This window comes from Acomys russatus, chromosome 2 (assembly GCF_903995435.1).
Source record: "Acomys russatus chromosome 2, mAcoRus1.1, whole genome shotgun sequence".
Taxonomy (NCBI): Eukaryota; Metazoa; Chordata; class Mammalia; order Rodentia; family Muridae; genus Acomys; species Acomys russatus.
Window position 1 is genome coordinate 5821032 of NC_067138.1, and position 27285 is coordinate 5848316.

The following is a 27285-nucleotide window of genomic DNA, read 5'->3' on the forward strand; positions in this document are numbered from 1 at the left end:
AAATACTAAATGACTTATGAAAATATCTACCATGCTTCTATTCATACATTTTCTTTTCAATTAGTTTTGCTTGATGTTGTGCCAGGTAGAATGTTCTACTCATCCAATATAAGATAATTTATTTAAATATTATTGGACAGTCAATAAATCCAGTGGTTCATGTAACATAAAATCTATGCCAAATTCTGTCATGTCAGAAATCCTGTGCTTAGGCTGCATGCTATGACCTTTAAGTTGCTGACCTTTGCCTCACAAGATCTTGTGTTCTAGGCTATCCTTGGACTATTTACCTTTGAAAAAGTAGAGAAGTCCTAACTTGGAACCACCCAGAGGATCAAGGAAGTTTTTACATGGAACAACTCAGAGAACTAGGAAGTTCTACAGGGAGCGATTCAGGCTATTTTATTCTTGCCTGGGGGCTAGGGTGAGTGAGATTAGAATAGATCCTATTGACCTTGCTCTATATATTCTTACTAGTCGGACATTAAAGTGAATCTTGATCAGAAATTTCTTGATTTGATTCGTTATTTCTTGCGTCTCTGTTTCCTACTTTCAATCCCCACTCCCTCTTTCAGATGAACCCTGATTCGATTTTTCCCACGGGCTGGGACACAACATTTGACGCCTAAACAGGGACCTGAAAACGAGGGATTATGTGAGGGACATTGTGTGGAAAGAAGAATGAAAGACAAGTGGACTGTTTGCCCGGAAGTCATCAGCTTCACAGAGAAATGGCAAGGAAAGCAATGCAAATATAGGACAGAACAATAGTAAGAACTTATCCAGAGAGACGTTGGAAAATAAATTTCAAATGAGAGGAATAAAGGACAGTTGGATGAATTTTTAGATTCTGTCAGTGAAGTATGTCCATGGTTTCTTGAGGAAGAAGTGGTTAATTTAAAAACTTGGGATGATGTTGGTAAAAGATTACAGGGTCACTATGTTACTAATGGATCTGAGGAGATATCTGCCATGTTTTTCCCTTTGGGTTTTGATTAGGGATGTTCTTGGGTCTTGATTAGGAATGATTAGTTTGTCACATGTGTGACAAAATGAGAGATTTATTTTCACAAGCTGAAGATGTCTTGGAAAGAGATATAAGATAATCCAGGAATAGCTTAATGGAAGATATAGAAAGGGAAGCTGTTCGCTCTCAAAAGCATGAGTGGCAGCTCTGTCTACAGCACCCCCATAGCAACAGGATTCCATTGAAAAACTTCTTGGAAAGGTTCAGGCCCTGGAGAAAGAAGTTAGCTTAGCTAAGATATGGAAACAATTAGAGAGATAATTAAAAAAGGACTGATGATGATGTTGAGAAGAGTAATTGTGGACAGAGAGAGAAGGCTTCCAGTCTAGTAAATAGCTCTCAGATATTTCCCCATTAGAGACTGGAATGCCAAGAGCAAGAAACAAAGGACAAGAGATTAGCAGTGAGCTCACTTCTCTGGCTGCAGGAGCGCTAGATTTTCAGAACAGCCGAGTCAAATAATATGCCCCTATAGAATGGAACAGAACTCAAATAATTAAAGTCTACTTATGCTCATTATGGACCAAAGGCTCCATTTACTATAGCAATGGTTGACGCATCAATGAATGCCAACCTTGCCCCTGCTGATTGAAATATGTTAAGCAAAGCATGTTGAGATTAAGGAAGTGGATAATTTTAAAATGTGAGATAGAGTTGGTAATAAATTATAGAAATGCTATATTATGCTGTTAGACCTATAAAGGTTCCTATATATTTTTTGTTTGTGGATATGTTTGCTTTAGATAAAGATAGTTTAGACCTTAGATATGCTGTTTATTGTAAAGATTTCAAAACTGCTTTTTGTCTTGCCTATCAGAAGGTTTGCTTTATGATCATCATGTCAAATTTTATGTCTATGTCTGTAAATTTGTTTGATTGTTTAAATATTATTTCATTTTTCTATATCTTTAGAGAGGACCAATCTCTATTTGCTGGCCAATTTTCCAAAGCAGTGTGGCCAAACGTGACATGCACAGCCCATGAGGCAGTAAGAGTAATGCCCCCACAGCAGAAGCAGGCCTACACACCCTTCACAGGGCCTGGACCCAGGCAGAGTGGCTGCCCATGAGGAACAAGCCCAGGATGGTACATCCATGGGCCAAAATGTTTCAAAGGCACTGCTTCTGGCTGTTGCCTGTGGGACTCACAATACTTACAGAACAAGGATGGCTATAAAAATGTGACTGGTTGAAAAAGTATTGTCTAAAAAATAGAGTTTATTGTTTTAAACTTAGAGTTTTTGTGTTTAATTTTGCTTGTAGGAGACAACAATTTTCCAAGTTGGTCTAGGGAATGGAGTTAATTCCAAACTCCTTAACTACAAGGGGTTTATCGTTTTCTTGGGTTTTTTATTAAGTAAATTTTTTTTATTAATTTATTCTTGTTACATCTCAATGGTTATCTCATCCCTTGTATCCTCCCATTTTTCCCTCCCTCCCATTTCTCCCTAATTCCCCTACCCTATGACTGTCTCTAAGGGGGATTACCTCCCCTTATATATGCTCATAGGGTATCAAGTCTCTTCTTGGTAAACTGCTGTCCTTCCTCTGAGTGCCACCAGGTCTCCCCCTCCAGGGGACATGGTCAAATGTGAGGCACCATAGTACGTGAGAAAGTCATATCCCACTCTCCACTCAACTGTGGAGAATGTTCTGACCATTGACTAGATCTGGGTAGGGGTTTAAAGTTTACCACCTATATTGTCCTTGGCTGGTGCCTTAGTTTGAGCAGGACCCCTGGGCCCAAATCTGCCTATCATAATGTTCTACTTGTAGGTTTCTAGGACCCTCTGGATCCTTCTACTTTGCTATTCTCCCATGCTTCTCTCATCTAGAGTCCCAATAGGATGTCCTCCCCTCTGTCCCAGTTTCCTGGTAAGTGAAGGCTTTCAGGGTTTTGCTCCTTGGGCTAGTATGCAGATATAAGTGAGTACATACCATTTGATTCTTTCTGCTTCTGGGTTAACTCACTCATTATGATCATTTCTAGCTCAATAGATTTATCCACAAATTTCGGGAATTCCTTGTTTTTAATAGCTGAGTAGTATTCCATAGTGTATATGTACCACAGTTTCTTTATCCATTCTTCTACTGATGGACACTTATCCTGTTTCCATGTTCTGGCTATTATGAATGAGGCTGCTATGAACATGGTTGAGCAAATTTTCTTGTGTGCTGGAGCATCTTATGGGGATATTCCAAGGGCTGGAATAGCTGGGTCTTGAGGAAGCCCTATTCCCATTTTTCTGAGATAGCACCAGATAGATTTCCAAAGTGGCTGTACTAGTTTGCATTCCCACCAGCAATGAAGGAGTGTTCCTCTCTCCCCACATCCTCGCCAGCATGTGATGTCACTTGAGTTATTGATCTTAGCTATTCTGATGGGTGTAAGATGGAATCTCAGAGTTGTTTTGGTTTGCATTTCCCTGATGACTAAGGAGGTTGAGCATTTCTTTAAGTGTTTCACAGCCATTTGATACTCCTCTGTTGAGAATTCTCTGTTTAGTTCCAAGCCCCATTTCTCTATTGGGTTATTCGGTTTGGTGGTGTTTAATTTCTTGAGTTCTTTATATATTTTGGATATTAGACCTTTGTCAGATGTAGGGTTGGTGAAGATTTTTTCCCAGTCTGTAGGCTGTCGCTTTGTTCTCTTGACAGTGTCTCCTGCCTTACAGAAGCTTCTCAGCCTCATGAGGTCCCATTTATTAATGGTTGACATTAAGGCCTGGGCCGTTGGTGTTCTGTTCAGGAAGTTGTCTCCTGTGCCAATATGTTCCAGGCTCTTTCCCACTTTTTCCTCTAAGTGGCTTAGTGTCTCTGGTTTTATGTTGAGGTCTTTAATCCACTTGGATTTGAGTTTTGTGCAAGGTGACAAATATGGGTCCAGTTTTATTTTTTTACACATAGACCTCCAGTTAGACCAACACCATTTGTTGAAGATGCTATCCTTTTTCCATTGAATGGATTTGGCTTCTTTGTCAAAAATCAAGTGACCATATGTGTGTGGATTCATATCTGGGTCTTCGATTCGATTCCACTGATCAATCAGCCTGTTGCTGTGCCAGTACCATGCTGTTTTAATTACTATTGCTTTATAGCACAGTTTGAGATTAGGTATAGTGATTCCTCCGGAGCACCTTTTATTGTACAAGATTGTTTTAGCTATTCTGGGTTTTTTGTTTTTCCATATGAAGTTCAGAATTGAACTTTCAATGTCTTTAAAAAATTGTGTAGTTATTTTGATAGGGATTGCATTGAATCTGTAGATTGCTTTTGGTAGGATGGCCATTTTTACTATGTTAATTCTCCCAATCCATGAGCAAAGAAGATCAATCCATCTTCTCATGTCATCTTCAATCTCTTTCTTCAGAGTTTTGAAATTTTTTTCAAACAAGTCCTTCACTTGCTTAGTTAGGGTAACTCCTAAATATTTTATATTGCTTGTGGCTAATATGAAGGGTGTGGGTTTCCTAATTTCTTCCTCTGCAAGCTTGTCATTTATGTTTAGGAGGGCTACAGACTTTTTTGATTAATTTTGTATCCACCAATTTGCTGAAGGTGTTTATCAGCTGTAGGAGTTCTCTGGTGGAATTTTGAGGGTCACTTATGTACACTATCATATCATCTGCAAATAGGGATAATTTGACTTCCTCCTTTCCCATTTGGATACCCTTGATCTCCTTTTGTTGTCTTATTGCTCTGGCTAGAACTTTGAGTACTATATTAAAGAGATATGGAGAGAGTGGACAGCCTTGCCTTGTTCCCGATTTTAGAGAATTTTCCTTGAGTATCTCACCATTTAGTTTGATTTTGTATAACTAAGAAAACTCTATTGATTTAAATAAAAGCTTTTAGCACACATTAAAATTCAAAATTCAAAATTTTAACAACATATATTTATATATCCTCCCTAAATCTCATCATTTTAATATCTTATATAACTTATGTAACTTCCTCAGAGCTGCTCTAATGATTAATTTTTGTCCAAATTCTTTAGCCACAATGAACTGGTTTTGTTGGCAATATTAAAAACCAAATAGACAATACTATTGGGAAGCCAAAATCCATAGAAATACATAAGCCATTAGAGTTAGCCTCAATTCCTCAGTCTTCTACATATACTTGATATATCAGAGGCATAAAGTAGCTTCACTTAGCATATGTTGAAAGAGAATTCTGCTTATTAAGTGGCATTTAGTATCTGAACTTTGCATATTCCACTTTTTGTCTTAAGGTTGTCTGCTTTTATTTACAATCAATCCAAATCCAGGAGCCTCTGCCATAACTTAATTGTATCCACTTGATTGAAAGTCAGCAAGTGTCTATACTCCAAATCCCTATATGCCCCAGTGTTAGCCAGAGGTAGATATATCAGACATCTTTACTCAGAAATATTCATCTTCTAAATTATTTTAGAATCCAAAATTCTGAGTGGACAATGCTATAAAATAAGTTAAATTTTAGAAGGTTTGGAAGCCACTGAGAAAAGATCTTCTAACTCATAATGTTCTCCCCTTCCAATGTTTCTTATACCAGATGCTGTCTCAAAACTCTCTGTGAGGAGACAAACCTTGACACAAGAAGAGAGGTGCAGAATGAGAACTGCATCTCCTTGTTCTCCTACCTATTGAAACAAAAGTCAGAAATGCTAGCTTTGAACACATCACCTTTAATTGTCCTTTAATTGTGGTTAATGATGACAACTGTCCCAAACACAGGAATTAGTGTTCCAGACTTATTTTCCTAAATTTTTGCACTTCCTAGCCCTTTAAAATCCCTGATAATGCTTCCCCTTAAGAAATGTTTATTATGTATTTGTTCACCTGGAATTTGTTTACTATTTGATGTTTACGCCTATCACTACCCAACCTTGGGCTAAAAAAGAAAAATTTTAACCTCTTACACCTAATAATCTGTTCTATAGCTACCCTACCTTTAACAAGGTGGTGTACTCAAATTCTTACAGAGATTTCCTTTACATGTTTTTCTTTAAAAAGAAGTAATTAAACACTGTTACGTGAATTTATTTTCTACATAAGAAAAATGTATCCTACAAAAAGTAATTATGCAAATAGACTGTCAACAGACTAATTTTTATGTTCTTAATATTGAAACAGTCATGCCTGCCTTGTTTTATGTTTTAGATATCATTTCAGTTTTCACTTATTCAGGAAACAACTACCTTCTTACAGGAAAAGGAACTAATCTCTTTTACCAGTGGTAAGCAACAGAACTCAGAAGTAATATACTCATTAAATGACAAACTTGTGCCCTCACCAATGTTTTTGATAGTATGTAATTGAACTGCATTAATTTAAAGTTGAGCAAAGACCACAAATAATATTCCTATAATATCAATATTCTCTCTCTCTCTTCTCTCTCTTTCTCTGTCTCTATCTCTGTCTCTCTCTGTGTGTGTATGTGTGTGTTTCTTAAATAGAGTTCAGAATTAGATAATTACTACATAGAATGCAAAATGAAGGAGCTTTCTTATTTAAAAAGACAGATTTCCAAACAAAACAGAAGACAAAACAAGAACACTAACAAAAAGCATGTAGATGGAAAGAAATTATTTCCAGGTGCTATTTTCTAACTGCCACATACATATTGTTGCATGTGAACACAACACACACACACATACAAATAAAATATTGTAACACCACCAGTAATAGACATGATGAAGGAAGCGGTGAAAGGAAATAGTAAATAGAAGGTAGAATACTACTATGGAGTGGAATACAGATTACCTGAGGAAGGTCTTACGTGATTACCTCATAATAAGTTAGAACAGAATTTATTTTAAAAGGTGACTGCACCTTTGGTTATAAGAAACTAATTAAAAACAACCAAAAAATGACATTCAATAAGACACCAGATGCCAATAAGACAGGGGAGTAATAACAAATACCATAATGGAAAACAATTTACAACTCTTTCAGAATATGAGACAAATGCAGAAACAAAGTTGATCTAGAATTATCATTCAAACTTAGTTCAGAGTATAAATATACATACCTACACAAACACACATACAAGTGCACACATACACATATACACAAAGGATTATGTAATGATCTACACGGAATATGTAACTTTTATAGTATAGAATATTTAACTACATTATCTGAGAATAAAAGAAAACTATAAATAATTAAAGTATTAGTGAGACATTTGCAATTATGGTATAATAATCAAGAATGGACTGTATGAACACTAATTTACTGTTTAATGTTGTCTACTCTGTTTCCTTAGATTTTATAAAATATTAATTTTTATTTTCCTCACTGATATATTTTTAGGAAATAAAAGAATCCAGAGGTGCTTTGAAAGTCCTTTAACAGCTGCTACAGTGACTAGTTCCATCTGAGATTTTTACTAGCCAGCACTCTCTGTGTCCATTGCACATATTATGTATCAGCCCATCCTTGTCAGTTCCCATGACTTTCAAAAAATAATACTGCATCCAACATACAGGGCTCAACTGGGGTGTTTACCTTGATCAAAGGTCCAATGTAGTCACTTTCCTGGACTTTAGCATACCTGTTCCCTCCCCATTCCCAGGGTTATAATCAATCACAAATAACTGTCTAGTGATGTCATCTATCCCCACCCTCATGATCATCCAGTGTGTATATCCTGCACACTCTCCCAAAATGATCATTCTCTCCTGTTCCGTTCACAACCTGTGGATCTAGTTCTAGACATCCTATGAGCTGAGCCAGTCTGATTAGCTCTACCTTCACTGACTCCATTCCTGAGGTTTGGTAATATTATAGATACTGTGTTCTAGCATGTTATATCCCCTGGATACTAGTCTACTTGAAACTTGTCCAACCTACAGACCTAAGCTGGGACACTTATCTGTGCATGGAAATTACCTGATAAGTCACGGTAATCTTATCTTATCTTTTCTTCTTCTTCTTTTATTCTTCTTCTTTTCTTCTTCTTCTTTTCTTCTTCTTCTTCTTCTTCTTCTTCTTCTTCTTCTTTCTTCTTCTTCTTCTTCTTCTTCTTCTTCTTCTTCTTCTTCTTCTTCTTCTTCTTTTTGAGACCATATTTCTCTGTGTAACAGCCATAGCTGTCCTGGAACCCACTTTGTAGTTCAGGCTGGCCTCAAACTTACAGAGATCTGCCTCTGCCTCCTGAGTGCTGGAATTAAAGGTATGTGCCACTTGCTGCCTCATCTCCAACTCTTATTCTTCCTTTGGTTGAATATCTCACTCCATGAAGATTGAAATTAAACCTATACGGACATAGGTGTAGGAAAGGACTATCTGAATAGGATTTCATTCACTCAAGAATCAAGGCTGTCAAGTGAAACTCAAACCAACTGAAGTTATAATCTTCATGCAATGGAAAGAAGAGAAAGCCCATAGAACAGGGAAATGTAGAAGAGTGTTGCGGGAGAGAAATAGAAAGAGCCAAATGGAGGAGATTCATGTAAATACAATACGCTCATATTAAAATTTGAAATATTATGAGGAGAAAAAACATAAATAATTTAATTCTATGGCAGCCTAAGATAAAGGTAGACTAAAATATCCATACATTAACTATGACTATAAATGTAAACTGCCAAATTTTCAAGCACATTAGTATTCAAATAAGATGGATAATCAAAGCAAAACAAAATCACACCTCTTTGTATAGAGGACCTATCCAAAATGCTCATGGTATAATTCTTTTCTTTTTTTACTACGTTTTCTTATTTCTTGCACATACATCTAAATTATTACACATATATACAATAAACTACATACAGCAAGAAGAACCATGAAACAATCAGGAATTATATAAATGTTACATTCTTAGTGTTTGGGCTATTTGTATTGTATTTGGCAGTCTTGAAGAAAACATCTTTCCTATCTTGGTGCATTTAAATTCTGATTGTAAATCAATATCTATCATATCTCATTATTATCAACTGAAAACATCTATTTAGACATTAAAAAATATCTTAACCCTTAAACAACTAAGCTTAATTGTAAGGACTATCTCATCTTCCACTCCATCAGAAATTGAGAAGGAATAAAATTGATTACCGGAGAATAGAGGAGTGCAGCTTAGTAGTATCCTAAATGAGAAGATGACAGAGACAAGTTGTTACCGGAATAGTCACCAAAGGCTCTATATAATGTTGAAATATCATCTTCAGACTTCGGATATGATATAACAGACAGACATGCTGGTGAGGGTGTAGAGAAAGGGGAACACTACTCCATTGCTGGTGGGAGTGCAAACTTCTACAACTACCTTGGAAATCAATCTGTTGCTTTCTCAGGAAATTGGGAATGATTCTACTTCTAGACATAGCCATACCACTCATGGGAGTATACCTGAAAGATTCGCTATCATACAACAAGGACATTTGCTCAACTATGTTCATAGCAGATTTATTCATAATAGCCAGAATCTGTAGACAACATTTATGTCTCTCAACTGAAGAATGGATAAAGAAACTGTGGTATTTTTAAACAATTAAATACTTTTCAGCTATGTAAACAAGGAAATCTTGAAATTTGTAGGCAAATGATGGAACTAGAAAAGATCATCGTAAGTGAGGTAACCCAGACACAGTAAGACACACATGGTATTCACTTACTCATATGCATATATTAGCCATATAATAGAGGATAATTACACTATAATAAAGAGACTGAAATATTAACCAAGGATCATGTATCATGTGGACTTAGATCCTCTGCTCAGATGTAGTAGCACAGTCACATTTTGGGTCCTACAATGTGGAGAGTAGGGACTATTTCAGATATGGTCTCTGCCACCACACTTTAATCATTTGCCCCTGGCAGGGCCGCCTACCAGGCTGCAGAGGAAGAGGTTACAGGCAATACAGATGAGCTGATGTTAGATATTAGGGGAGGAGACCTCTTGGTATATTTCACTTAAGAAAAAGTAACATTCTAAAAATGTAATGCATAGTTAGTACTCTAATACTTAATTTATTTAACAACAGTAAAACGTTTGGTATTCGTTTATTTGTAATATATCTATTAATTCTTTACATTTTGAAGAAGTGAATATCATTCACTTTCAGGTTTTATTTTTTTCCAAATGTCCATCCCTGAAAAACTGTGAGATGCATTTTGCTACAATTACAAACTATAGAATGTGATGACTGCTGTAAAGTCATAGTCATTTTTCTTCATGAAGAAAGTGACACAAAGCAGTTTCCTCTCCCTTATCTGGCACTGGCAGCAGGCCAACACGTTGGAAATAGTGCATTTATTACAATTTCCATTACAGCCACTGCCAGTTAGTGAAATATTAATTTCTTCTAAATACACAGCTTGCAGATTTTGAACCATCATTTCTAGAAATAACAAAGCACACACTAGCAGGCTTAATGCTATATTGCATATTATCTGAAAATGAAGCATGCTAGAAACTGAGTTTCCCTGATTATTAAAATATTTTCCGTGGTTATTTCATTTTTCATTAAAATATCTAAATACATAAAGATTGTTTCTTTGGTATGTAGTATTGGAAAATGGTGGAGTAAGTTAAGAGAAAGAAACTATAAAGGGGTATGGAAGTCCCTTAGTGGATGGAAGGAGTCAGGATGTTGTAAAGCTGAGGCCCATATGCTACAGGAGAGCAGGTGGGCTGATGGTGTGTGAGTTCTAGGACAGACATTTTCTTCTGACCTTGAGCCATTTCTCTGCCATGAGCTGCTGGAGGAATACATCACTTCTGCATTTGAAAACAAGTTCAATAGTTATTATTACCTAAAAAGGTGGCTGGCACACGATGGAAAAGGACTTATGGTGTATCTCTACTATTTTGTACATGCTTATGAGATTTGAAGGTATAGGTAAGGCTCTATTACACAGCAACAAATAAATAGGTCTGCTATTTATTGAAGAGTCCCTGTAAAGAATTAGTGGTCACTACTGAGGTAGGTGAATATTTGAGCTAAGGTAAATTTGAAATTGTCTAAGCCTGTATTTAGTTTGATTACTGGGTGTATAAATTATACTTATACAACTCACTTTGTTAAAGTATTTTGTTCATTTTTTGTGAATAATTGAGAATGATAAGTAACTAAGTGTGAATGGTGTAGTAGACTCACAAATTTCAAAGATAATGTTTGTAGTCGTCTGTTAACATGGGGATTTCAGACCTGTATTTCTTTTATTGAAAATGATTTTTAAAAATATTTTTGATACCGAGAACATGTAGTCTACCTTAAGAAACTATGGTCCTCTTTTAGAAATAAAGTGCTTATATAAAGATCTGATGATCGATAGTTTATTAAACTGACACCAGCAAACTTCCTTCTAAATTTCTAAGCTTTCATCCAGTATTGAAAGCAGACCACAGTTTAAGCAGAGATACCCCTCTTTACAAGGGGTAGTAGTGAACGCAGAGACCCCTGAAAGCCAAGGATGCAGAGAATAAGCCACAAGTGTGGCCCCAGCCATAAACAAGGCATTTATATAATCTTCTCTAAGATTTAGAAAAAATTTTGAAGAAGAGACTTTTAAGTATATAAAAGACAAAATATTGTGTAAAGGAATGAGAAAAGGCACACTGGATATTCAATAGTTCACAGAACTCTAGTTAATTGCCTACATTGGGATCTCAGGAAACCAGCACTATCAGGAGTCAAGAGACAGCACATGCTGGTGAGGATGTGGAGAAAGGGGAACACTTCTTCATTGCTGCTGGGAGTGCAAACTTGTACAACCACTTTGGAAATCAATCTGGTGCTTTCTTAGAAAATTGAAATAGTGCTACCTCATGACTGATCTATACCACTCCCGGCATCTACCTGAAAGATGCTCCACCATATAACACATTTGCTCAACTGTGTTCATAGCACCTTTATTTGTAATAGTCAGAATCTGAAAAAAACTTACATGCCCCTCAATCAAAGAATGGATAAAGAAATTGTGGTACATTTACACAATGTAATACTATTCAGCTATTAGAAAGCAAGGAAATCTTGAAATTTGCAGGCAAATGGATGGAATTAGAAATGATCAACCAAAGTGAGGTAACCCAGATCCAGAAAGAAACACATGGTATATAATCAATTATAAATGGATATTAGACAAACATAATGTCCTCTGAGAGACCCCACCCAGTGCAAGATCGAGACAGATACTGGGACACAACGCTGGACTCTGGGTGGATTGCTGAGAGTTTTAGGGAAGAGAAGGGGAATGGAAGATCCAGAAGGGAGAATGAGCTCCAAGGAAGACCATCAAGGCCTGTGGATCTGGACACAAGGAGCCTGTGAAAACTGATGCACCAGCCAAGGACAATGCATTCAGAGAATCAAGAACCCCTGTGCAGATATAACTGATGGACTGCCTATTCTACACCTGGGGGAGATAAGACTACTGCTGAGCTTCTGACATGCCCTGGAGTTGGTCACTGTGCCTTGGCAAGGTGGACTATCACACAAAGAGGAAAAAGATGCACGGCATCCTGATGAGATCTAATAGGCTGTCGGCAGACAGTGGGGTAGGAATGTCCCTCCATCAGAGGTCTAGGTGAGGGGAATGGGCAGAAGAGGGTGGGAAGGTGAGAATAGGAAGATAAGAGGGAGGAGATAACAATTGGAATGTAATGTAAAAAAAATTATAGTAAATAAAATATACATTTTTTTAAAAAGTCAACCAACCACAAAACCACATCCTTAACCTTGAGCTATTGACTCTTGATAGATCCTGAAGAAGAGGAACTATTGTTTTTCAGTTGTGTGTCCACTGTGGGATCCAAGATTTCTAAACAATGACCACTCATACAATCCTGGCTAATCCTAGTGGTCACAAAACAACAAAATTGACATAGCATGAACAACAGTTTGTGGGAAGGAAAGGGAAAGTCAGGAGATGTAGGGAAAACAGAATAAGCCTGACTGGGAACATGAGAAATTATCTAAAACAAATCAAATAAACTGTGTTCTACAATAAAAAATAAATATAATAACAGATATAGTTTTGTAATTTTATGTGGAGAAAAAGTTCCAAATCTTGGTTATTTGGGAGCACGCACTTACAAAAAAGATATGATCAGTCCAAAGATGATTTTAGTTTGAAAAAAATGGCAGCTGGAAGCCAGGCAATCCCTTTTCTTAGTGGAATTGGCTGCCAGTGACCTAGTGGAAGATTCCACATTCAAGTGCAAATGACTGAAGTCAGTAGGTGAGTTTTTTTTTTTTAAAGATGCAGTTGGAAAAGTTCATGAGAGTACATGGGGGAAAGACATAGAAGTGGATGTGATTAAGATACAGCATATACATAGATGATAATTTATTTTTAATTACTTTTTATATTTTGTTTTAAAATATAATTTAAATATTACACATATATACAATAAACTACTACAGAAAGAAGAAATATGAAACAATCAGGAATTGTATTAATGTTACGTTCATAGTGTTTTTGCTCTTTGTATTTTGTGATATTGAAGAAAAGAATAAAAAAAGTGTGTGTGTGTGTGTGTTTGTGTGTGTGTGAAAGGAGTGAGGATGGCATGAGTGTTTTCCTACCCTGTGGGAAATTTAATTCTCAGTAGTGGAAAATAGGAAAAAGTTTAAATATACAATTTTGTTTATTCATTTTTTCCAATTGGCAAAGTGGTAAACACCAATAGTAAATCTATTACAAAATTGCACTGAGCACTAGGCAAGAAAATGATGGAAAGAAAGCACTTAAATGCAGAAATTATATCTATACAACAAGATATCGTGCATGTGTACATACTGCACAAACATGCCAATAAACAATGAAATAATTCCTGCTAAAAATAGTAAAATTGGAGAACAGGTAAAACTATAAAAGATCTTTAATTGAGAATTACTCTTGTTTTGCAGGAAAAAAAGCTGAACTGAATATTGGTTTGTTGCAAATGTGAGCATTCATCTTAAAGGTAGAGGAGAAAGGAGAGTGGGACTCAGAACTAAGAAGAAACAGAAAAATAATTTGGGAACCTTGAGTTTTCTTGACACACCAGGGATAGTGAGAGTCATCAAATATTTTAGCCTTAACTTGTTTCCAACTATGTTAGCATGTGTTTAAGTCTTTACAGGCCAAGGTCCGCAACTAATTGGAACAATTATTCATGGGTGCCTAAGTAGCATTTTGTGAAAAGGACAGTTTTATTAAGGAATTGTTAAAGAAATATAAAATAAGAGGCAAATATTTGATTTTGAATCTTAACTCCTTCTTAGAAATATGTTTATCTTAGAGTCCTTTAAATTTATTTAATTATCATTGACTTCACTATAACCCTAAGAAATATGTGAATAAAATTCTTTTATGATATAACCAAAGGGAAAAAGTGTTTTTATGCTTTAACATTTCAGAATGGTAAGTTGAACTCATTATACTATTAAAATAAAATACAGATCATTCATTGTATTAATTTTTTTTTACTAAATCTAACAATTTCTGACTGAAATTTGAACATTATGCATACTAGCTTTTATGAACATATGGTGGTTGGGTGAAAATGGCCTCCATAAGCATATATATCTGATACTTCTTTGTTAGGTTGTTAGGGAAGGATTAAGGGCTGTGGTTTGTTGGAAGAGATATATCACTGGGACAGGATTTGAGCTCTCAAAAGCCTGTACTATCTCTCTCTGCCTTTTGCAAGTGGATCAGCTTTCCTTCTTATGTACTAAATTTTCTTCTGGATGGTGTAAATTTGGAAAGTTTCCAATCATAGGAAATATCCTAAACAATATGTTTCTCTAAAGTTCCATTGTCCTCTTGACATTGTTCATTTTTCCCACCTTGAATTTATCATTCTCCATAGTCTTCATTAAAATGGTTTAATGAATCAATTCACATCTAAAATTAGAAAATTTCTGCACAGGTTTAATATTTAATCTGTTATTTATTTTATAGAAAATGACCTAATTGCTAGCTAATTCATGGGGTTTTTTTTATAGTTTTGGTTTTGTTTGCTTGTTTGCCTTAATATGGAAATTCTAAGAGTAATGTTTGAAATAGAAAATCCTGCATTTTTCAATTCCTTTGAAGATTTCTGGAGTTGAACAAGAAATATTACTGCATTGACAATATTCATCCCAGGGAAGATTTTGTTCTTTTTTTTTCCACTAATTTTGTTATTAAACATTTCCAATAATTTGTTTTCCTACTCTAAAGTCTTATAAGTCTAAATTTAAGCACTTATATATTAATTTTGTTGACTGATGCCTCTAGATAGTATTCACTGATGACTGAGAAATTTTTACATAATCTACATCATTTTATTTTTTTATTTAATAAATTAAAGGAGAATATTTAATTATGAAATTTCAAGATATGTAAAGTATTTTAGGTAAGATATCTGCAGGTACCTCCTATCAGTAAGAATCCTATCTTTTTCATTCTACCCTACACTTCATCTAATTAGGTAATATCTGATCTAAAATATGGACTTTTTCCTTTTTTCATGTTTTAGATTATGATACAATTATATCATTTCTTCTTTATACTTCTATCATCTAAGCTCTCCATATACCACTTCTTGCTCTCTTTCAATATTTTAGCATGTTTCATCCATTAATTGTTAGTGTGTGCATATATATTTCTTAATATAACCTGCTAAATCTATATAATGTCATTTTACTAGCCGTGGGTATTTGGCTAGGTTTCCAGTAGCAGGCATGATTTTCTCCTTGTTGAGTGCATCTTAAGTTCATTTAGAGAACTATTGGTTACTGCCAGCATATAAATGCCACTACCATATCCTAGGATGATTCAGCCATGTTGATCCTTTTTGTTGTTTATGGGAGTCATAATTTGGTAGAATTGGTTTGTGTGTCCATCCACCAGAAGCTTGCATGGCACCTTTTGGTACTATGACAGCTGGTCTTCAGGAAAGAGGCTTTCAGGTGAGTTCTAGTTTAGGGGCCTCTGATTCCTGCAACTTAAGTTCATCATGTATTTAACAAAAGGCACTTACTTTTCTTTCTGGGGAGCTATCTTTTTTTATGACTAAAGCCTCCAACTCTAAAGACACACATGTCATATATAATACCTTTGTTTGATTTCTAACTTGAGTAGCCTACTGAGTAAAATATACCATACTTTTCTCAAGACCTTTATTTCCTCTTTATAAAGTTAGTTATATACTAAGGATTGTAGTACAATAATAAATGGCCAATAAATACAATTGACAATTTTCTTGTAACAAAGATAATAATGATATGAAATGGTTATTACCATGACTAGTATGGAAGTTTGAGCCACTTTCCATGCCACTCCTTACCTATTTGCCTAAACATAGTATAATATTTAAGTTCCAAATATCTGCATAGTAGATTTCCTATGATTCCTTCTAATGTGGTTCATTAAATCACATCCCATTGATTTTATGATAACAGAGTCATTGTCAGGAGACATAGTATACATATACACATCTTTACACAAATAAAAGATTTATAAATATGTCTAAAATAATAGGGGTTATATATTATAAGAGTTTTATGGCTAATGCACTTCTAAGTCTACTCACAAACATGTTTTACTATAATTGCAAGGTAATTTTTGTTTAGTTTGTTGAGTTACATATAGTTATATAGTATTATGTTATCCTTTAAAATTCAAGTCATTGAAATGTGGTATATATTTGTTTTATTTCTATTTTCACTGGCACGCAAACCAAATAATTGGCTATATATTATTATAAATACATAGCTGTTTAATAAATTGCAATGAACTAACAAACATGCCTAAAATATATTTGGACACCAACTCTAGTATTTTTCTATAACATGAATCTTTAAAAATTATGTCATTACAATATCCATGCTTTCTACAAAAGAAAAAAAATCACGGACTCACTTCTTGAAGAAGCCGTCTTTATTGCTGTGATTACAGGAAAATGCCTTCTTTTATTAGGTATAAAATCTATTCCCCTAGACCAACCAACAGGAGGTATTAGTTCTGCTCTCGAGAGTTCTGCAGTACAAGTCTAATCCATCTTCCACATGACAGCCCTTCACATATTTGAAGGCAGCTTGCAGTGCTCTACTAAGCCCTTAATCTATATATTCCTGTGGTGCAACTATATTTCTGTCAGCTCCGGTTATTCTTTTGTGACTGCCTATGAGGTGCTTTCTTGTCATCCGTTAGCTTTAGTTTGTCAGTGCTTAGTTTCAAGTCATTCTTCACTTGGAATAATCGATCCTCAGATGAATGAACAAGAGTCAAAAAAGGAGTTACCACAGTAGTTGAGTAAGAATATTTGTTTAAAAATATCCATCATGACTTTTAAGCCTTTAATTGCAAATTGCTATTTTGTAAATGTAAAAGTAAGGCATGCTACAATAATCAGTTAATCAAGTGCATGTATTCTGAGGGTGAATTTCTGTAGTAATGTGCATAGGAGGGTGGCATGATATGAACACCTCACCTGGGATGACTTTAATACTTGAGATGACTCATGTAGCTAATATGCTGAATTGTTTGGAAGCTCCATTGGTTACTTGCTTGTCCCTGGGTAGGAGAATTCAAGAGAAAGCCAGAATGGGAACTTTAGTATGGAGAATCCAATATATCCTTTTTCTATATGGCTCAAATTCTTCAGAGTCTACTGACATAGAAATTGAGACAAAAAGAAAAATAAAGAGAAGAAACAAAGAAGTAGCTGTATACTTCCTTCTGATGTTTTCTGACCTGTCCGTAGAAGACCTTTAAGGCCACGTTAGCAACTTACTGCTCATTATGAGAAAGTTTAAAAGACAAGCCCAGATATAAGTGCATGGATACTGCATTCTGCTCTTTGTGAAAGAGGGAAGATTGGTGCTTCCACTTATATTTGAAAAGTAGAGTTTGCCACAAGATGGCTTCCAGTCACAATTTTTAACTACGTCCATGTAAGCTAATAGACTATTCAGAAGACCCAATGTCTAATTTTATATAGGACTAGATTGCAGAACAAGAAATCACAATCCTAATTGGGACCAGATACGGGGGCTTGTTTCAGGTTCAGTTTTTCCTGTGTGGCTGTGTTTTTGTAATTGCTTGTAGATTAAAAAGTTTTCTTAAGTTCAGCAAACCCAACATATAAGGATAAACCAAATATGAAATCATTCTAGGCAGTATCCACATACGAAGCTGAAATGAGAGGGCTACTCCCTGTTCCTGAGAATTGAGGAGTTTATCGGTGGACAGTACTGGCTTCAAAGGACTCTTTGTTTTGTATTGCCCTTGTCATCTTTAGTCGAACCTGACACTTTTCCTTTAATGACAGGCTTCTTATATATCAATTTACAGTCTTTTCTATGAAATGTAGGTCACTTTCACAAATTTCTCTGTGACAAGAAACTTAGTTTTGGGTTTCCTAAGGGAGCAGTGTGCCAGAATCCAAGAAGTTATTAGAAATCAACGCTTCTACAGTAAATGGCTCAGAGGAACACTCTTAACAACCTTAGAGGTCTCTCTGCTTGTTTTAACAAATTCATGACTAACCGCTTCCTATTTTCCAGACAATTTTAGACAGAGATTTTTCATTGCACTACCTTTACTTTGATTATTTATTTGTAGAATATATAATGTTTACTGAAGCAGCATGGGGAGAAAAGCAAAAGGGGCAGGATACCCCAGAAAGAGAGAGAGACAGAGACAGAGAGAGAGACAGAGACAGAGAGACTGAGACAGAGACAGAGGCAGAGACAGAGACAGAGACAGAGAGACAGACACAGAGACAGAGGAAGAGAGAGGAAGAGAGAGTTACCTTGATTTTTTATGAAGCCATCATTTTTCAACAACAGGATGAAGCTAATAGTTTCTTGGTCCCTTTACAATTTTGAATGTCTTTCCCATTTTGAACTGGGTGGAAAAAGGAAACTTCTTTATTTTAATGCATTACCAGTTTGCCTTTTCCAATATTTCCTAGTTTCTCTGAAATTGATGCTTTTAAAATGTCTTTTAAAACTGGTTTTCTCCATCTTATGCCGAAGATAGTTAAATATGTCTTTGTATTTTTGCAATTACCATGGACATATATAGGGAATTCTCCTATTTTATTAGATGTTATTTTATATTTCATATTAGTATAAATAACAATTTTGTCTGACTTTGTTCCACTGTATATGAAGTGTCAACTTTCTTCTATCTTAATCTCCCTGTCGGTCATGTCAAGACATCAGGGGTTTATGCTTGTTGTTGACTCCTGATACAGTGCTGTCTTTTTAGTTAAATAATTTTATATGTTCACATATTGAACTGAATCACATTATTGTTTCTTTCAAATCAAACAAACCCAATGTAGTCTAAAAAAAATCCTGTACTAAATTAGCCGACTATGCTATCTGGAAATTGAACAGGCAGCAAAAAAGGTTTCCTCCCGTTCACCTCAGCAGTTCACTCAGAGCAGAAGAATTGAGTGGAAGGGGAAGGATTATGTGGCTCTGGGATGTAGTTGCTGAAGCATCTTTCACATAAGTGTCAGGTGCAGGAGGTTTAGGGCAGTGTTACACTCAGTTGAACAGCCCTGAGTTCTTCCTGTATATCAGCAGAGGATTGGGAAGGATCTCAGAGTGGCAGCATGATGAAAACAGGTATTTCAGGAAAAAGAGGGAGAAATGGTGACGTTAGTCTGAGAGGCCAATGTAACTTTGCTGTGCCCCCCTCCAGACTGTGGGTCCTAAAGCCAGCACAGATTCCAAGGATGCATCCTTGATGGATGATTAGGAAAGGCACAAGCCAAGAGTCAATAGTAATGAGGATTATAGTCATATTTTAACATAAAATTGTCTAAACCTGGTAAATAGTTAACATGCAACCTAGCTCCAAAGTGACTACTGTGGATTATTTTGGAAAGGTCATGTGCAAATTAGGGTTGTGTGTGATTTCCAGCTTGACTTGTTTTTTTTGTTTTTTTGTTTTTTTGTTTTTTTTAAGATTGACCCTTGTTACATATCCTACAATAGTTTGTGATTTTCCTGCATCAGCTTCTTGAGTACTAGTATTACTTGCTTATGCCATTGCATCCACATATGACACGATTTCACTATGAGATTCTTCTCAATGGTCTTCTGGAATTTCAGTAACTATTTATTAAATTACCTTTCAAATAAGCCACACATCTCATAAAGGAAATACCAAGGGCTGCATTGTACTCTGCTTAATGAACCAGGAATAATTCCACAAAACTAGTGTAAACAAATGTTTCCACATCAAATATCCCCCAAATGGTGTGTCCATTATTAGTGTCGTTACCTAAAGTTTTATAAAAATATTATTTCATGTATATATTTTATTTCTGTCTGCATGTATATATGTGTACTGTGTGTATAGTTGGCTTAAACAAAGATCAGAAAACGTTGTTGGATGCTCTGGAACTTGAGTTACAGATTGTTTTGAACCACTATGTGAAAGGTAGAAATTGAACCCAGCGCCTTAGCAAGAATAGCTGGAACTCTTCCTAGTCCTGGTTGCATCAGTCTAAGGAATGAATAGACAGTATGAAGACAACTGATATGAACTTTAAAGAATAAAGACAAAAGTGAGGTAAATAATCATCCTACTTATTTTGATTCACATGCATCTCAAGCAGTTAGAGAAAAGAAATCCTAATGGCACGGGTAATATGGGGGAAATCATTCTATTTGCCCAAGACATTCATGTGACTGGGACATTCCTAAGCATTCAAATTACCTTGAGCCAGAACTTTGTAAACAATATTGTCAAAGTCCGTCAATCTGGTTTCTGTTTCTTGAGTACAGATATTACATATTTTAAAATGAAATGAACTGTGCTATGGCTGGCATAGTAAATGATCCATTCTCAGAGGCACCAGATATAAATCAACTTCGTCCATCCCAACCTCTGTTCTTGCAATATGTCTGCTCAGTTTTTTCCCCCATGCCCTTGTATAAAACATTGAGCTCTTTATTAACGACATTCTTCTCTTGGGAATTCTATTTATCTCAGGTCACTCACATTTTCACCCTTAGTTTTTATGGTGTGTGTATGTGTGTGTGTGTGTGTGTGTGTGTGTGTGTGTGTGTCTGTTTCTGTGTATGAGTGTCTCTGTGTGTAAATGTTGTGTGTACTTAAATGCATGACTGTGCCATCTCATTAAGCCCTTTCACCTACTTTTTTGACAGAAATATTGATCATAAAATTCTTCCAAAGCTTCCGAATCTTTTCAATGAAGTTGTTTCTTCCTTCCATTAAGATCCTGTACAAATAACTGTTTTAACTTATTTAGGGTTTCTTAAGACTAAATATATATTGACCTTAACTAGATTTTATATTATTTTATCTTAGACCAAATTTCCCTTAGGCTTTAGAATCAAGACCCAACGTAATAAACTGCAGACAATGTATTGATGATAATCTATTATATACTTGAAATTAAACATTAAATTATAAGAGGACTTTTAATGTAACCAGAGATAGAATGCTTGTAATGGATGTAAACTGTGACTTCTTTTTGAGGTGGTGTTATGTTTTATTTTATTTTTTAAGACAGGGTTTCTTTGTGTAGCCTAGGCTGTCCTGGGCTCAATTTGTGGACCAGGCTGACTTTAAACTCACGGAGATCCACTTGTCTTTCCCTCTCCAAATACTGAAATTACCAGCATGCATCATCATACCCGGCTCAGAATGCTGTGACTTGTTAAAGAAAGTTATACAATAGTGCACTATATGTTGATTTGCTTATCATGATATTGTGGAAAATTTTAGATTCATCTAGATAAGATAGGTAGTCTTTTCTTCAAGGTTCCTAAATACATATGAGCTAAACAGAATGTAAAGTTTATATATGCATTTCCTGATTGTTTCATAACTGTTCTAATTACCTGTAGTTTATTATAAATAAATAAAGTCTATATGCATTTGGGAAAAAAGGTATCTGCAAAAAACGCTTCCTTGTGCTTTATTTACTTTGGAAAGGTGTTTTAATATACTTTAATCATGGGCTATATTTTTATATAATTGATGTCCTGGAGAGAGCAGCGATACAAGGCACATGCCTAAACATAGTAAAGGCAATATACAGCAAGCCTATAGTCAACATCAAACTAAATGGAGAGATATTTAAATCAGTTCCTCTGAAATCAGGGACAAGGCTGTCCATGTTCTCTATATCTCTTTAATATAGTACTTAAAGTCTTATCAAGAGCAAGAAGACAACTAAAGGAGATAAAGGGGTACAAATTGGAAAGGAAGAAGTAAAGATATCATTATTCATTATTCATAGATGATATGATAGTACACATGTGTCCCTAAAAATTCTATCAAGGAACTCCTACAGCTGATAAAATCCTTCCGCAAAGTGGCTGCATACAAAATCAAAAAAAAAAAAAAAAAAAAAAAAAAACCAGCAGTACTCCTGTATACGAATGACAAACAGGCTGAGAAAGAAGTTAGGGAAACTTTACTCTTTACTATAGCCACACATAAAATAAAGCATCTTGGTGTAACTCTAACCAAGAAAGTAAAAGATTTGTATGAAAAAAAACTTCAAATCTCTGAAGATTGAATGTTTAAAACATCTTTAGGGAAATCTAAATATTTTTGTTCAAAGGCTGATATAGTATTGTCAATCAGGTCAACAACTGCAGTCAACATTGTGCCATTTCTATTTCTTTCATTCATTCATTCATTCATTCATTCTTTATTTCTTTCATTTTTCTCTTTTGAAACAGGGTTTCTCTGTGTAGCTCTGGCTGTCCTGGAACTTTATCTATAGAACAGAGGGCCTTAAAACAAGAGATCCAATTGCCCTTTCCTTCTGAGTACTTTGATAAAAGGCATGTACCACCATTGCCCAAGTAATGTTACATTTCTTTTTTTTTCTTTTTATTAATTTATTCTTGTTACATCTCAATGGTTACCCCATCCCTTGTATCCTCCCATTCTTCCCTCACTCCCATCTTCCCCTTACTCCCCTCCCATATGACTGTGACTGAAGGGGACTTCCTCCCCCTTTATATGCTCATAGGGTATAAAGTCTCTTCTTGGTAACCTGCTATCCTTCCTCTGAGTGCCACCAGGCCTCCCCATCCAGGGGACATGGTCAAATATGAGGCACCAGAGTACGTGTGAAAGTCATACCCCACTCTCCACTCAACTGTGGAGAATGTCCTGTCCATTGCAAATCAAAACAACTCTGAGATTCCATCTTACACTCATCAGAATGGCTAAGATAAAATTTCAAGCGACATCACATGCTAGCGAGGATGTGGAGAAGGAGGAACACTCTTTCATTGCTGGTGGGAATGCAAACTAGTACAGCCACTTTGGACATCTATCTGGCGCTGTCTCAGAAATCTTGAATAGGGCTTCCTCAAGACCCAGCTATTCTACTCCTGGGAGTATCCCCAGAAGATGCTCCAGCACACAACAAGAAAATTCGCTCAACCATGTTCATAGCAGCCTTATTCATAATAGCCAGAACATGGAAACAGCCTAAATGTCCCTCAGTAGAAGAATGGATAAAGAAACTGGTACATTTATACTATGGAATACTACTCAGCTATTAATGTTACATTTCTTAAAGAGCACACACACACATACTCTCTCTCTCTCTCTCTCTCTCTCTCTCTCTCTCTCTCTGTCTATCTATCTATTTTTTTATCTGTCTTCTATCATTTATCTATCTATTTTTAAAATTATGTTTGTGAGTGTAGGAGTGTATATGCATGATTTCAAGTATCTATGTAGACAAGATGCTTCTGGATGCCATGGGGCTGAAGTTATAAGCAATCGTGACTTGCCTAGTGTAGTTTCTGAGAAAAAAAAAAAAACTGTGACTCTCTCCAAGAACAATATGTGCACTTAACTAGAGCAATCTTCTCAGTTCAAAATGTTCAATTTCCACTCTCTTGCCAATTAAAGAATTGAACATTTACATTAAAATGTCAATTCAGTTTTGAGTCTCAACCTTCATCTTCTCACATTCACTCTGAAGGAGAATGACATTTCAAGGACTCTAAATGATTTATGACTGTGCTTGATAGCTAGGATTTATGACTGTACATGAAAGCGAGGTTTTAAATAATAGTACATAACAAATAACTATTGTTCCTGCAGTTTGTGAAATGACCTCACCTAACAGAATTTTAAAACATTTTCTTGGTATTTTTATATTTGTTTGGGAAATTTTATTTGAAATCAGTAGGATAGATCATTAATTTGGTGGTTTTACCATTAAAGCACAACTATGTTCAGCAGTAATAAAATTATTGTACATTTTATTGAGCACTTAATATACACAAATCTCTTTGCTAAACACATTATCTATAGCACATAAATCAATACTTAGTTCTTATACTCATTTCCAAGAAAACAAACAAGGCAATTAGTGATTAACATTATAATGTAAATTAGCCTAGTTCCCATAACTAGAAATGGCTAATAGTTGAGAAGTTATTCATTTAAAATTTGTAACTCAAAATTAGTGTAATAAAAATTGCATTCTCCCTGGGATTAGCTGCTGGACTCCAGGTGGAGAACTGAGAGTGGTATGGAATAATGGGGGATGGAAGGAACCAGAGGGTTATGGAGCCCCACAATGTGACCATCAAGTCCTGTAGATATGGACCCAGTGGCGCCTGTACAAACTGTTGCACCAACCAAGGACAATGCATGCAGTAAACCTAGGGCCCCTGGTCAGATCTAGCCAATGGACAGCTCATTCTTCACAGTTGTGGGGAGAGCAGGGACTGCCTTCCTCATGAATTCTTGTCCTCCCCCCCCCATTTGTTCATTTCCTCTTTTTAGGGAGGCCCTGTGGGCACATAGAGGAAGATGAAGCAAGCTATCTAGATAAATAATGATATGTTGTGGTCATATGGTGGGGGAAGAGGTCCACTCTATCAAAGACCTAGGGGAGGGAAAGAGGGCAGAAGAGGGAGGGAGGGTAAGAACAGGAAAATAGAAGGGAAGGGATAACAATAGCGGTGTAATCTGAATAAATTATAATAAATTAACATTTAAAATTCATTATTTTCTCATATTTCTAAATAACCCTCAATCTGTAAATAAAGCAAATGTAGGAATTTCACCCCTAAAAACTATTGGCTTGATGAATGTTAAAATAACTCATCCAAGACAATTCTCTATAGCATTTTAAACAATTCTTCCATGTCTTCCATCCCCTTTTCTATGAATATCTACTCTTATCATTAAGTATTTAAATAATTTTTTACACTTTTCAGAAGTTAACTTTTATATCACAATATTTAAATGACTTTGTATTTTATTTTCATTCTTAAAATATTTATGAGTTTGATCTTAAAGGTATACATCTATAGATTTTATTGATACTGGCAAGTATTCTCTTGTGAGATGGAATTGTTACAATATTTAAATCCATATTCTATTAAATTATTTTAAATTATTTTTGAAATTATAGAATAATCTAATCATCACACAGTATAATGTTACTCAAATTTTATCCTGAATTTTGTTGGCGAATTGAGGAGTTCCATAATTATTACTTATTGTGTATGCCACTTTGTGATATGTGTATTCTCTGATCTGCTAAGCAATTATTCTGAAATTTGTTTTCTTAGCATTTTTTGTAAAGATTGTTAATGTAAGAAAGGCACACTTTTTGTCTTGATTGTGTCTCACTAGTGCATTTACCTCTTTAATAATTATATGTTTTCTTATTAAAAAACCATTAGTGATATATTTAGGATAGTTTTACAGTTACAGATGAAACAGGAAATATGTAGAATTTACATAGACATATTTTCCCAGACATATATATACCTTAATATTAATACTTTACACTTTTATCAATATATTATCCTATATTAATATAGTCAATCACTAAACTGAGATTTATAAACTATTATTAAGTAAAGTTCGTAGCATATCAGAGTATACTCTTTTTGTTCTGTGAGTCCATTCATTTTTATTAAATATAATATACTATATATATGGCAGATTGAAGTCATGAATGATGAAAGAGTTTATCCAAGACCGAACAGAGTAAAAAACAAATCAAAATTTTAAAAAACCCAAAAATATTAAATACAAAATAAAAACTTATTGATTCTCCTTTTTTACTCCAAGGAAATAGGGTGGGCAATAGCAGATTGGCTACAGCAAGAGAGTTGTCTGTGGTTATTCTATCAAAGAAGTTCTCCCTTTCTGGTCTCATTACTGCTTTGCGAATAAGAACAATTCTGAATTGTTTATGTGTGCCTCTTTTAAGGGCTACATTTATATAGCAATAGCTCTGTGCTGAATTTGATTGTTGTGAAGCATATTATTCCTAGAGTGCTTCAGTCTCACATTGTTGCCTCACATTTCTCTCACACAGGGAAGCAAGATTATTCTTAGGTATTAGGGGGAGATGTGTTTTTTAGGGACCTCTTCAAGTGTAGCACTGCCCCTACCTACAATTTCTGGTCTATCAGGGGGTTGCAGGGCACAGTCATGACTGGGAAATAGACATAGACTCATCAGGAGTCTTGTTCTATGGGACCTAAAAATAAAAAATTGTCTGTAGATATGAGCTGGGAGAAATATTGAAGCATAATTTAGACCTGAAACCCTTGGAGCCTACTAAAGAGCAGTTTTGTTTTTTGATTTTTGTTTTTTTTTTGTTTTTGTTTTTTTTTTCATCTCGGTTAATAAATTCAGGGTCAAAAATAAGGGACAGACTGATGTTCATAATTGGTCTCAGAAAGGTGATCAACCATGATAGCACAGCACAGACAGTTGTTTGAAAATTTCACCAGCCTAACTCTTTTAGAGAGATTCCTTAGTACTTGTCCAGATGTGCTGATAAAAAAGCAAAAGGCTCCCCAGAACACGGTAGGGATTTAACTTTGAGCAGCTGTTAGCATGCTAGGGCCCACCACCAAAACTGGAGTATAGCCACTTCTAGTAAAATTCACCGTTCTTCTGTTACTGAAAGTTCTTTTGCTAATAGTAGAAACTGGTTTGTGAATTTCATGGAATCCCTAAGAGAATAAAGGAGTTTACAGGAATTGTGGTGAGATGGACTGTGAGAATTTGAGACCATTGAAATTATCTGTTACCTCAGTCAAGCTGAAATATAACAGTGCTGCACTGTCAGGAGAGACCTGATTAACTTCTGTTTGAGATAATAACTATTTTTTAAGCATTCCTCATTTTAAACATGTTAACTTGGAACTATGACAACTATTATCTGACTCTCTATATTGGGTTGCCTATGTAAAGTGTGTTTTGGGGCAACGTCATCACAGGAAGGACTTCTCTATGCTTAAAGGTACAAGTCTCATTAGCCATCACTTGATCAGTGACCAAATGTGGGCCT